At 38.7% G+C, this 14,102-nt stretch overlaps 1 protein-coding gene across 2 annotated transcripts in view; it reads right to left on the bottom strand.

The window, feature by feature from the left end:
• Window positions 1–14,102, bottom strand: part of LOC139935374 (protein spire homolog 1-like) — a 48,847-nt gene that overhangs the window by 22,820 nt on the left and 11,925 nt on the right. The window lies entirely within an intron of this gene.

Below are 14,102 nucleotides of genomic sequence, written 5' to 3'. Positions count from 1 at the left end.
GGTAAAAAAAAAAAAAAATAATAATAATAATAATAATAACTTACTATCTGTCTAAGATGCTAATTTCTTTAGAAGAGCCACTACAGAAGCCAATATACAGACTTGCTGACTACCGTTTTCTCAGCCTATTTCAAGAAAGACTAGCTCACCTGATGCATACAATATTTTGTTCTCATAGTCTAATGATATTGGTTTCTTCGAAATAGCCTGTTATATTGTATATTTCGTGTACCTTTTGTATTGTTATTGTATATCTTTAGCTTTAATTTTCCCATTTGCTTATTTATCATTTATATTTTTTGGGGTGAAGCGCTTAGAAACTTATTTTTAGTATAAAGCGCTATATAAATGTAATCATTATTATACAAGGTCCCCACTTTAGTAAACACTGTCAAAGCATTTCAATATCTTATTTAGATCACCATTGCCTGCTTAGGAAGCTCTACAGTTTCTAAGAGCTGTTTAAGGATAAAAACTAGCTAACTAAACACCCAATCTCTTCTTGAAAGCACTACGAGCTGCTTATTAGACAAAAACTAGATAACAACACAAAACTATTTTGCTCGCCAGACTAAGGTTACATGTACATGTACCAGCCAAAACACCCAAGTTCCCATTCAATTTTGTTTTGTTAGAGTACAGCGATGGTTCTGAAAAATGACAAAATTAAATCCAATGGGGGCACGTGATATACTGACCTCCCTGTTAACTATACAACCGTGATGTAAAACTAACAGGTCGAAAGAGGTTTCGGAAAACTTCTGCGCAACCTTAGTAAGTCCAATGGGAACACAGCTTATGACTGGCATCTTGTTAAGTTTTGCAAAGCAGATCAAATATCAAGTGCTAAAGCAGCTCTCTGATATTGTACTCTCAGTTCTTGAGCCAGGTTCTGATTGGAGCAATTGAGCACGCACTCCCTTTAACTGCAATCCAATTATCTGTCAATGACAGTACAGAACATGAACAATGCACAAGCACCCGACAAGACCAGACATCAGATCAATACAGAAGCATGACAATCCCTCTCCAGCGTTCATCTCGTGAAGGTTGCACGCATTCCACGAAAACACAAAATATTTTGTTTTCTATTTTAATTCCCATCAAGATTCTCAAACACAGCGTTTGACATGAAAACAATCCTGTCACCCGCGAAACAAAATATCCACGAACGGATCTTTTGATAGCTCGGGCACCGACCTAAAGTTGTTATCTTTAGAGAGAGACGACTGCGTCTTCTGGCCATGTGCGGAGAGAAGGAAATTTAAACATGCCCCAAAGACGCCAGTGACATTTCTTGTAACGTATTACTTGGTTACAGAGACTCGTGTCTCGTCAATCATGTCTCATATATTAGGCTCACAGTTATACATGGATTTAATTAATTGCTGTACTTCAGACGCAAGGTGTTATTGAATTTAAGTGTTTGCTCATAAGATGCGGAGGAAAGTCCGATGCGGCTTTTGTGCGTTAACCCCATACCCTTCAAAACCTGTCTGATTCTGTCAAAGCGAGGACGTCACACAGACTAAATATCTAAATCGTTTTTTGCATTGTCAGGCGTACCGCATTGAGTCCAACAGATTTTAGTCACCATATGGTGTTGGATTTTGTGAGAGTGGGGAAAGAGCCAACATTTATTTTTATTTCTAGTCTTGCTTTTTAAAATGTTGTTTTTATTTTGTGTTACGTGCCTTGAGGCCTGGCATAAGGCACTATAGAAATACTCTTTAATTATTATTATATTTGTGCAGCACCTCTCAAAATTGATGGCAATACAAACTTAATAGGTTAGAAGTACAGCAGTTTTCGAAAGTATAATCCATTTTGAGAATTGTTTCACTTCAAATAATGTGGTTATGGAAAAAGATATTCAGTGATTATCCCTCAACATGTAAATCTGAGAAGCATACTAACAGAAACGTTTCTTATATTTTGAATTCCAATCTCTAATAGAAATACACAATCTGAGAAGCTTTAATAATAATAATAATAATAATAACAATAAAGAATATTTATGGGGCGCCTAAATCCACATATTATATGAGGTGCTCAAGGCGCACTTCACCTTATATTCAAATTTGGGGCAAAAACTTATGTATCATTTTACATTTAAAACCATAATAACTTCAAAGTGAAACGTTTCTAAAAATGTATTATACTATCAAACGCTCCTGTAGGCTTATAACAAAAGGATATTGCCATTGATTTTAGAGTGATAACAAAACATATACATTCCCTTTTAATACATGTTAAGGATTTCTTCTTTCATTTTGATTCATGGTCTTGTATGCACTATTCTGGTCTCGTCAACATTTTTTAGCTACAAGCCCTGAGGTCTTGTTGATTTTTCTCCCAAATTCAAACCCTGCAAGTCCTAATGGTCTGGTAAATTTCCCCTCATCCCCAAGCCTTGCTCATATACAGCTTGGATGTTATTTTTGCCAGAAGAGGACACTTTGAAACCTCATCCCTGTCAACGAACACACCAACCAAGCACGGGTAGTGCCATTTAGGAAACTAGTCTCCCCCTCAAGTTGCCAACCGCAGTGTTTGCAGTAACAATAAGCCTGCCCTGCACTCAACTATCAAGTTCATCCCGAGCAGCCAATTGGAGAGATTGGGTTGCGAGTCTTTTCTTCGAGTCCAGTTTAATTGCATGGACCAGCATGGAGACGTTACCTGATACATTAATACGGAGGATTGTAAAACATCTTCTTAAATAACCGCTTAAAATACATGCATAAGGCAGCATTTTGGGCTGATTACGCATGAATAATCTGCCAATATGCCAAAAATAGGATGATAGCAAAATTGAATGGTCCTCATTGGGATTTGAACCCAAGACTTCTGACACTCTGGGCAGCAGCTTTACTAACTCAGCCAATACGCACATATTTCGCCCGACTCACAACAAAAAAATAACCCTCTTTTTTTATATCAAAAAATCACCAACAGAATTTTTTATAGAATGCTCCAGATTGCATGCATAGCTTTTCAAACTAAGATAAACACCAAGTAGAACCTATTACGAAGACCTTGTTTCAAAATTGTTGTGTTCAGAATGCCCATCAGTTTGAAAAAAACATAGGGAGAACCCAAAATAACTACAACATTTTATGGCTTTTTGCTTGTAAAATGTACAATACAGAAGACCACATAAATGAAAAGCATGTCTTAATAAATAAGCTATTAGTTAATATGGGATGTTATTATTAGTTAACACATGAAGGTAGAATACTTCCTTGGTTAACAATACCTAAGTTACAGTGATTTTGAAGGAACAATATTACAGTATCCATATACACACATTTTCCTATTAGGCAAAAGTGTCTACCAATTGCAAGCGAACCACACAGCAGGGGTCATAAACATAATACAAACATGTTCTCAGGTGTATGCAGACTGTGAACTCAAATGTTTTCCGGGCTTCGTTTAAACACTCCAGTCAACACCCCTCCCCCCCCCCCCCCCCCCGGAACGTGGCTCATTTGCAGCATATAATGCCATTACCCTACAGACCATAAAGTGACAAATTTCACACAGTGCAGAGGACCCAGAATGATCTAGTGCGCTGCGCTGCGTTAGCGATGCAGCCGTGCACGCCGGAGCGACGGCTTTGCACGAGTCAACGTTAGAGGGAAATTGCTGCCCCCCAGGCAAGACCAGCAATTGGATTCAGATGTAAGATGCGTCGCAATGTACATCAAAATGCAAACTAGAAGTATATATCATATCGTGTGTGGAATACTATGTCAAGTTATTTATCTGTGTTTGTGTGTACGATGTACCTGTGTGAACTGCGGGGGAACTTTAGTATGAACTGAAAAAACAGCAGTTTGTACAGAAAAGTCACATATTACAATGTTGTCGTGATAAATGTCACAGACTTAGATTATCCACATTATGTGATCCCCAACATCTTCCAATTATAAAAAAAAACTGTGACACATGTTTTCACTGTTTCCAAATAATTTGGTTTGCATAAATCTTTAAAGACAAAGTGTAGGCTTTGGTTTTTGGAACCCATAGATTGTTTTAATCCTACACAAATGCAGATGTAAATAAAACTACCATGATGTGAAAATTTCATTTCAAAAGGGTGATCGTGTTTTTGAGATATCGCAGAAAATCAAGAGCGAATATGTCCACGCAGGAAGAGTAATACCATTTAAAAGAATACACATTCTGAAAAACATTACTGAATGTAAGGCTTCTCAGATCTAGATAAAATGTTTTGGCCATAAAAACAAGTGATATCCTTTTTTATAACACCCCTTGCAAGTATTCTGCCTGCTCATTGGTTTAGAGCGCGTCACATGACATGTCTTAGTTTTGCCAGACGACGGCCGTGTGATAGAGCGTCGGTTTGCCATGCGCTAGTCCGACAGACTAGCACATGGCGTGCAGTACCCAGACGTCCGTTGCGTGTACTGGGATGATAAATTAATAGTCTGTAACCACTTCGGATTGCACGACACTACATGCAACACAGTAAGTAAAAGTGTTTGCAATCTGTATTCGCGTCGTCCGTGGATTGTAGCATTCAGGTCTGTAACTTAATAATAATAGTACAGTATTTAGAAATGTTTGGGGTGTTATAAAACAAATATTGACTGCTTTTACTCGTGCAATGGTTAAAAACTATGACTCCCTCGGTGATCCCCGTAGCGTTCTATTTTCCCTCGGCTTCGCCTCGGGAAAATAGAACGCTCCGGGGATCACCTCGGGAGTCATAGTTTTAACCATAGCACTCGAAGCAGTCAATATTTGTATAACATATAACCACATCGAAAGCTGCTTATAGGCTTCTGTCCAAGTCAGTATTTATTGCCATTAACTTTAAGAGTGATTACCAGACGTAGACCTAATTCTCTTAAAAGAGAGTGGACACTATTGGTAATTGTCAAAGACTAGCCTTCACAGTTGGTGTATCTCAACATATGCATAACATAACAAACCTGTGAAAATTTGAGCTCAATCGGTCATCGAAGTTGCGAGATAATAATGAAAGAAAAATAACCCTTGTCCCACGAAGTTCTGTGTGTTTAGATGGTTGATTTCGAGACCTCAAGTTCTAAATCTGAGGTCTCAAAATCAAATTCTTGGAAAATTACTTCTTTCTCGAAAACTATGGCACTTCAGAGGGAGCCGTTTCTCACAATGTTTTATACCATCAACCTCTCCCCATTACTTGTCACCAAGAAAGGTTTTATGCCAATAATTATTTTGAGTAATTACCAATAGTGTCCACTGCCTTTAAATCCACTAATGAATGTACATTATAAGATCCACCCTACATTGCCTCAATCATTATCATAATGAATACCTACAGAGCAGGTACTTATTTATTTCTCTAGTCTTATTATATATGCAACGTGCATGTGAACCGCACTTCAGAGTGTGCATTTGAAACAAATCCCTAATCTCTGATGGAGCATGCTCGGTGCTTGACCAGCCTATGTTAAAGGCTGTGCGATACGTAGTGGTGGCCCAGAGATATTCATCTGGTCGGCAAAGGGAGGCAAGCTTGTATTTAAAGGCAAGGTATACTCTTTGATTGTCAAAGACCAGTATCCTCAATTTGGTGTATCCCAACATACAGATAAAGGCAGGGTGGGTATACATTTGGTTTGGGTAATTGTCAAAGACCAGTATCCTCCTTGGTGTATCCCAGCACAGTGCATACAGATGCTTAAAGGAACACGTTGCCTTGGATCGGTCGAGTTGGTCTTTGAAAAGCGTACTTTGTAACCGTTTGTTATAAAATGCATATGATTAGAAAGATATTTTAAAAGTAGAATATAATGATCCACACAAATTTGCCTTGAAATTGCGTGGTTTTCATTTTACTTTGAGAACTAACGCGGTTGGCCATTTATGGGAGTCAAAAATTTGACTCCCATAAATGGCCTACCGTAGTCGAGGAGGTAAAAGGAAAACCTCGCAATTTCGAGTCATACTTGTGTGGATCATTTTATTCTACTTTTAAAATATCTTTCTAACCATATGCATTTTATAACAAACGGTTACAAACGCTTTTCAAAGACCAACTCGACCGATCCAAGGCAACGTGTTCCTTTAAAGAATAACAAAGCTGTGAAAATTTGGGCTCAATATTGGTCATGGAAGTTGCAAAAAAATAATAAACGAAAAAAACATCTCCTAATGTGTGATTACGGATGTATGATAAAAGCTTACATGCTTGAGTTGGTGTCCATACACCCTCCCAAAGAAAATGCCATTGCCATCCCTATTAAGGTATAAATTTGGGCAAATGATCTCTGACATAAGCTTGTGTGCTTTCAGATGCCTAAAGTCTTTTGATATTTGAGTGAGAAATGACATCTTTCTCAAAAACTAAATTACTTCAGAGGGAGCCGTTTGTTTTATACTATCAACATAATTTTAACAATAATAATAATAATAATAAGACATTTGTAAAGCGCCTTATGCAAAAAGCCTCTAAGCACATGAAGAGAAACAATCAAATAAACAATGAGAGAAAGATACAAGATACAAATAAGAAAAAAGGAAAAAAAACAGCCTTTAACAAATGAGTTTTCAACAGGGACTTAAAACATTGTAAAGAATTAGCTTGGCGAATATGCACAGGAAGACTATTCCAAAGAAACGGTGCGGCGTAAGAAAAAGATCTGTGGCCATGATAAATGGATCCCGATGCCCCCCCCACCCATAACCTAGTTGAGTTATTGTGTTTTGCCTGATCAGGGGTGCCCACACAATTCCACAAATCTTATCAGTCTTAATGAATACTTAAATGATACAAATAGAAATCCAATGAAGTTTCAGCCCAAGCCTTTTATCATGATCCATCTAATAAAATCCACTTAAAGTACCTGGAAGTGTTATTTTTTCAAAATAAAGCTTTTGTCACTAATATATGTGTTTTGATGAGTGGAATGTAAATAAACAGTTAACTAAGGTTTTAAAAAATCAGTTCTTATGTTATTTACAAATTTAAGAGTAGACCCCGACCCGAGAGGGCGCTGTTCGTGACGTCAATCGAGGCAGACTTTGCCTGTAATGCGTAGAGTAAACACAATTGCAAAGGTACATGTACGGACCAAGTCATGAGTTTGTACGTTTCAAAAAAAAAAATGCCGACCAGGTGTATTGCTGCTGAATGCAGAAAAACACTTTTTGAAATGTACCAACTCACGACTTGGACGTACATGTACTTTGCACGTACATGTACTTTGCACGTGTGTTTACTATACGCATTACAGGCAAAGTCTGCCTCAATTGACGTTGAGGGTGCAATGAACTGTACCATATTAACATAAAACTAGTTTTTCATAAGTTCGTTGCAGACAGCCAAACAAAAGGAATGTTCTCAACCAACTTTTATTAGATAACCATGAAATTCAATACAAAGAAAACAGCAGAGCTAAATTTAAAACTCCACACAACATTGGACAGACCTCAGGAAGTATAGTGATGACGTCAACAAGAGGCCATCTAGAGAGAGAGAGAGATCTATTCAACACCTGCCCCTGCGAAGGGATACTCAGAGTTGTACTTGAACAGCTAAATTTAGCCCATAATAATGCGGTACACTAGTAGGGTCTGAATGGCAAAGTAAACACAGCTCCGTATGATTCTAAGACGACGTAAGACGTTCAGGGGATAACGGAGCAGCCAGGAGATTTCTCAGGATTTAATAACAATAATAGTGGCTTTTTATATAGCATTCAAATCCGTCACTTAGTGACGCTCACAGAGAGCGCTCCAACATTCAGTGACTAAGCTACATGTTTGAAGTACGAGACCTTTTTCCTGTACAAAGCAATGTGTTAGTTCAGAAAGTGGCCATATGCAGCCATTTAGGGACCATCTGGTGACCCTCTCTATACAATAAGTGTGCAGGTTTTTTTCACGCACAATGCACAACACACAGCACCCAAGGCTTTACGTCCCAACCGAAGGATGCAGCATTAATGGTTACGTGTCTGGCTTAAGGACACAAGAGTCAGGACCAGGACTCAAACCTACACTGCCTCTTAATAACCACCATGGCTTTCCCTCAACATGTTCAGTGACTATAGTATTAGAATTAGTTTAGCTTGTCATTTGACAAGTCTGACAGTTTTTCACTACATTTTTATACTAGATAAGGATGTTTTTTTAACACTGAACTAGCCAGCCTGACTACTTATAGACCTTTATCACGGTGTGGCCATCTTGACTTTACTCCATTCAAACTCACTGTAACCTCTCACTGAGACTGGGCAAAATAATAGTCTGGTGCCATGTATGCGCAATCAATTCATTGCTGTTATGGAAACAGGGAACATGACCAAGATGGCGACAGCGTGATAAAGGTCTAAAGAGTGAGGCTTTGACAGGTGTTTTGAATGGCATTTGGCAAGTGGACCTGTGTAAAGACCGGTTCATACTTCCTGCGAACGCGAAGCGAATGTTGACGTCACAAGTTCGCAGCGAATAACTCTGCTCTACTCACTTGCGAATATCGCTGCGAAAGGAGGGCTGTGACGTCACATTCACGTCAAATTCGCTTCGCATTCGTATTCGCATGAAGTATGAACCGGACTTTAAGGTAAAACTCTGACCACTAGACCATTGGTGGCTACATCAAGCGTGACCTATCCTCCATGGTGTAGCCAAGACAAGGGGCAATATACATTTGTAGGTCATGCTTTCCATGCAATTCCAGGCCTACAATATTCATCCCATACAAGACTCTATCTAGCCTTACATTACAGCCAGAGTTTAGTTTGTGGTTTCAAAAGTGTCAAAATGATCAAAGTGTGGGAACCACACCTTTAGTGTTCCTCATAAAAAAAAAACATCAAAGAAAACACGATCAGTCCTTGTGAAAACAAAACAAGGCTATAGGGGGGAAATTCTTAGAAGAGAAAAGGGCTGCTGCAATATGAAACACACACAATGTCCACGGCTCCCTGCAAACCTTGACACGACAACGATGGAAGTATACACCGGATGCAGTGATACTGTAAGATACAACTGTGCCGTGGAGCGTGTCGCCCTTCCCTAATTTAATTCCATTAAACCAGTCTTGCATGCTCCATAATCTACAGCCATGCAATTTACCAACGGATGGTTTTTATGGGGTATTATCACCGTGGGGGGATGCACTGCGCTGTTAAGCAACCAAATAAAAATTGACCATGGGAATTTTTATATGTCGCTTACTTGGTTATTCTACCAAACGTTCTCAGATGGGTAAATAATTCATCCAACATGTTGTCAATTTCAAGTTTAGTAGGATTAGAAACTTTGCAAGGTGGAAATACGATATCATTAAGGTTTGCGGTAACACCATGTAATGATAATCTCTAAAATGAGTTGGGGTTATTAAGAAAAGAAGCGTTGGTTTCAACTTGACGTTTCGATCAGTATGCTCTGATCGTCTTCTAGAGAAAGCTGGACTCTGATGCTGCAAGCTACTTATGATGCAGATAGCTTCATTCAAGTTCTATGTCTACACAAAAGCAAAAACAGTCAAGGATGATGACAATAAAGTTTACAACGAGAGGTCCCCTTGATTCACTAAAGCCAAAGTAGCAATCCCATCAGAATTCCTATACCTTCCAACCTCTCTCTCTCAAAAGTCCATTAGGGCATCCACTGTCCCATGGCGGTCCGAGAAACAAACTCCATCCATGCCTCCCTACCACCCAGGTAGTAGAAAATAAGCAGGACAGTTCTTTATAAAAGTGAAAAGTCTCTCAAATTCCGAAAAATCTCTACTCTGCAGTAGTATCGAGAAGTCTCCCCAAATGTACTTCGCGGTAGTAGACAACATGTACAATAGCAAGAGAAGTTGTTACGAAGTCACAAAGTTACTATTAATAATCTCTTAAGAACAACATTCTACATAGCAAGTGAGATATACAGCAAACCAAATACACCATGATTTGATTTGCAATTAGAAAGCAAGCAGCACTGCTTCCACCGCGTCTGCAATGTTTTCCTTCTTGTCTAGACACGACCGCTTCGACAAACACTGAGAACAGTGTCACTTGGTTAATTGGTTTTCATACACTCCTTTGAAAGAAAAATGCCTCAACAACGAACCGGATGTCAACAATTACTGCCAAGGTATGGAAGGGTCATTGTAACTTCTAAGCTACCGGTATACTTTGGTTATTTTGTTTTTTCGCATACAGCTCTCTGATATGGTATCTTACATATTTTGTAATACTACCATGCTTTAAATCGGACCTTCTTGTTAAATTTAAACCAGTTTATAAGAATGGAGACCTTTAGCAACTCATCATAAATAAAATGAGCGAGTAATGACTTTAATAATCCTTCGACACAAGGGTCCAACAAACACGTATTGGTTGTGCCACTTGAGTTCCACACCCTTGTATGTTTATAATTTCACCCAGCAACCAACTTTAGTTTCCCAACTATGGCACCTAAGCAAAGAAAAAAAAAAAAAAAAGGAGAAAATTACCGATAGACTCATATTCATTCATCACCATCCAATCAATAAAAGTTATTAAAACCCAGACTGTTGCAATTAGATGAGGGCTTTACTTTCCCATTTGATGGAGATGAAGGGGTTCACTGACTGCAGTAACAATGCACTGTCCGCCAATTTTTAATAGGAAGCCGAGTCAACTTCAGTTCAACCTCATTTACATTCCCAGGGGTGTATGATCATGCCATGACCATTTTCCCCAAGAGTTTCTTGCTCGATCATAACCCCTGGAAGTGTGACTTTGAAATATCCCAATATATTGGTCCTGTGGTTTTAATCTATTCTGAGCTAGAGACGTACGCAGGAGAGCGGACAATCAAAAGAGGCATCAAGTCATTGAACAACCAGCCCCCCCCCCCCACAATCCTCTTTGGTCTTTAGAACTGTATATGCCGTTTAGGACATGATTCATTTGACATGGCAGCATCAAAAACTTGCGCGGACAAACCGAGTCCACTGAGAACGGTCGCACGAATTTAGAGGTGTGCATGCATGCAGAGCAGTCACTTTAGGTTAGCCAATCAGCATGATTGCTTTTCAAGAGGTTAGTGACAAGGTAATTGATTCGGCGCGCCGCCCGTGGTAGCTATTAGGCTGGCTTCAGTGTTTAAAACTACAAAATGTCATATCAAAATTGTTTACAGATGCAGTAGGGCCTACACATTTTAACATAGTTGGGGTTTTTTGAGAGTTCATTTGACATGTAGTTTAAATTACAAATTTATAAACATAAGTGCAAACATTATTAAATTATAACCCAAATAACAATGTTTTAATAAGGAAGGTATTTATAAGGCATTAAGACAGAGTTCTTGAAACTTTAAAACAAAAAATCACAAGAAATTTAAACATCAAGTTTCTTCATCATATAAAAACCAATAGTGCATCTCTTGGAGTCCAGACTAATCAAGCTCTTACAAAATAAAAAAATTAGCATGATATCTGCACTGCAGCCTCAGGTAACTAAGGATCGCACCATCGCTATGGAAACACAGAGTGTAACATCACCTGTTTAGGAAATGTCAGCCAAGACGTATAACAGCCTCAGCCCGAAAACTCAAGCATTGGGACTGAACGACCGGAAATCAGTGGAGCACTGTTCGGGCGTCACTGTTGACGTCACAGTTGATCAGATCAAACGTATGATGTGTTTCCCCCCTGATTACTTATATGTTTGTTCTCAAGCGCTTATCAAAGTTCCACGGTGGTTTGAATGTTGACGGCACTGGATTCTATTGGTAATTACGCAATGGAGAGCTGTTGATAGTATAAAATACTGTGAGAAACGGCTCCCTCTGAAGTAACATAGTGTTTGAGAAAGATGTAATTTCTCTCTCCAATATTAAAGCCATTGGACACTTTCGATAAACAGTATTGTCTAAAGGCCCACACCTCGTGTATCACAACTTTTATATAAAATAACAAACCTGTGAAAATTTACGCTCAATCGGCCATCGGAGTCGGGAGAAAATAACGGGAAAACCCAACCTTGTTTTCGCACCTTTCGTTGTGTCATGACATGTGTTCAAAATAAATCCGTAATTCTCGTTAGCGAGAATTGATAAATGTTTTAATGTTTTCTCGAAAAAGTAAAGCATTTCATGGAATAATATTTCAAGAGAAGTCTTTCACCATTACCTTCTGTAGACTCTGTAAACTATTTTTAAATCTGTGAACTTTTTTTTTTTAATGGCTTTAAAAGACTTCAGTCCTTTTAGGCACCTGAAAGTAGACTAATTTGTGCAACAAGGGTGTTTATTCTTTCATTATTCTTTTGCAACTTCGATGGCCAATTGTTTTACTTTATGCATAGCCTTGATCAAGGCTGTTGACGTACAGGCCCGGTTCGCTGCACACGTATGCAGTGCATACACAAATGTACATTACCATACATTGTACAGCGAGAACAGTATAGCGTAGTCGTGAGTACGGTCGTGTCTTTCTACTTTCAACCTCGCACATGTGGCTCAAACAACAGCTTAGGAAGTTCCCATGTACCGTAAGTGTACCGTATACAGATGGTACATGTACATGTACAGTATGTATGTGTACATACGCTGTACACGTATTATATGCACTGTGTTATGTATGGGGGTGCGCTGGCGGAATTCAGTGATGGGGACTGGGATTTTGCAGATCGCGGCTGGCTCTAGCGCCTTGACTACTTTATGCATTATGTTGGGTACATAGAGTGAGAATACTGGTCTTTGACAATAACCAAATGCCAGGGTGTCCAGTACCTTTAAAGAAGGCGAGAAACTAGACCCTTTTTCATAGAGCAGCTTACATGTACAAAGAAAGTTTGGCAGTTAACAATTAAGCTTACCAGAACAAGTTTACCAGTGAAAATGCCATGTCACATATACCATTTGTGACAGGTTTCTTGCTAATTTCTTTTTTTTAAAGGAACACGTTGCCTTAGATCGGACGAGTTGGTCTTTGAGAAGCGTTTGTAACTGTTTTTTTAAATAAAATGCATATGGGTAGAAAGATGTTGTAAAAGTATAATACAATGATCCACACAAACATGCCTCGAAATTGCACGGTTTTCCTTTTACCTCGTCGACTAACACGGTCGGCCATTTATGGAAGTCAAATTTTTGACGCGGTATTTTTTTCCGTAGAAAGCAACTGGCCCTGCAAACAGGCACAAAACTAACTCAGTTTTCCAAACTTTTACTCAAAGGGAGTCCTTTTTGAAAAATTGTTTTTACTATCAATGGGTACAAGTTCTTCTCAACAATTAAGTTTATGGTCATTGTTGGGAGTATTTACCAATCTATAACATAACATAACATAACATAACAATTAAAATTCATAAGGCGCAATTCCTTCTAGATCATAGCGCACTAGAAAGAAACTAACATGGAAAAAGGTGAGTCTTAAGGACTTTATGAAAAGCAGACAGAGTATTAGATTCCCTAATGGCAGTTGGGAGATTGTTCCAAATCATTGGCCCAGCCACACTGAAAGCCTTTTGACCTAGAATTTTGTTTGCCCGGGAACATTCAAGCGAGTGATGTCAAGTGTGGACCGAGGAAATCGTGGAGGAGTGTAATGTAACAGTAAAGTGGTAATATAATGAGGTGTAGTTTTGTTAAAGCATTTAAAAACAAGAATCTATGACCCTACCTTCAAACAATAAGCTCCATATGGACGAATGAAACACTAGACTCAGTCCTGAACAAAATGCAGTCATGAGAATCAGGGTTCGTGAAAATGTTTGAAAAATTATGATCTAAAAAGTATCAAGGTACGCTTGATGGCATTTCCACCTTTAGGTAATAACTCCTAGAATAAAGACTATAATCAGCTTATAGGAAAATAATCAACAATATTAGAAAAACAACATTCATTCCAGACACTTTCTTCGTTGTTCAGAGTAAAGACTTATTAAAACTGAAAATAAAATTAGGATTTTGTTTCTGTAGTGTGTGTGATGGGAAATTGTAAATGCCTGACAGACGTCTCCTGACAGAAAACCCAGGCCTGTACATGTGTGTATGCTTCGTTTTTGAAAGATCAAGGAAGGGCACCAAGGCATTTTTCTTCTTGGAAAAGGGCACCCCCTATGAGGAAATTGTACATGTCTACTGGAGCATTTCAT

This window comes from Asterias amurensis, chromosome 3 (assembly GCF_032118995.1).
Source record: "Asterias amurensis chromosome 3, ASM3211899v1".
NCBI classification, from domain to species: Eukaryota; Metazoa; Echinodermata; class Asteroidea; order Forcipulatida; family Asteriidae; genus Asterias; species Asterias amurensis.
This window is presented reverse-complemented; position numbering and strand designations above follow the sequence as displayed.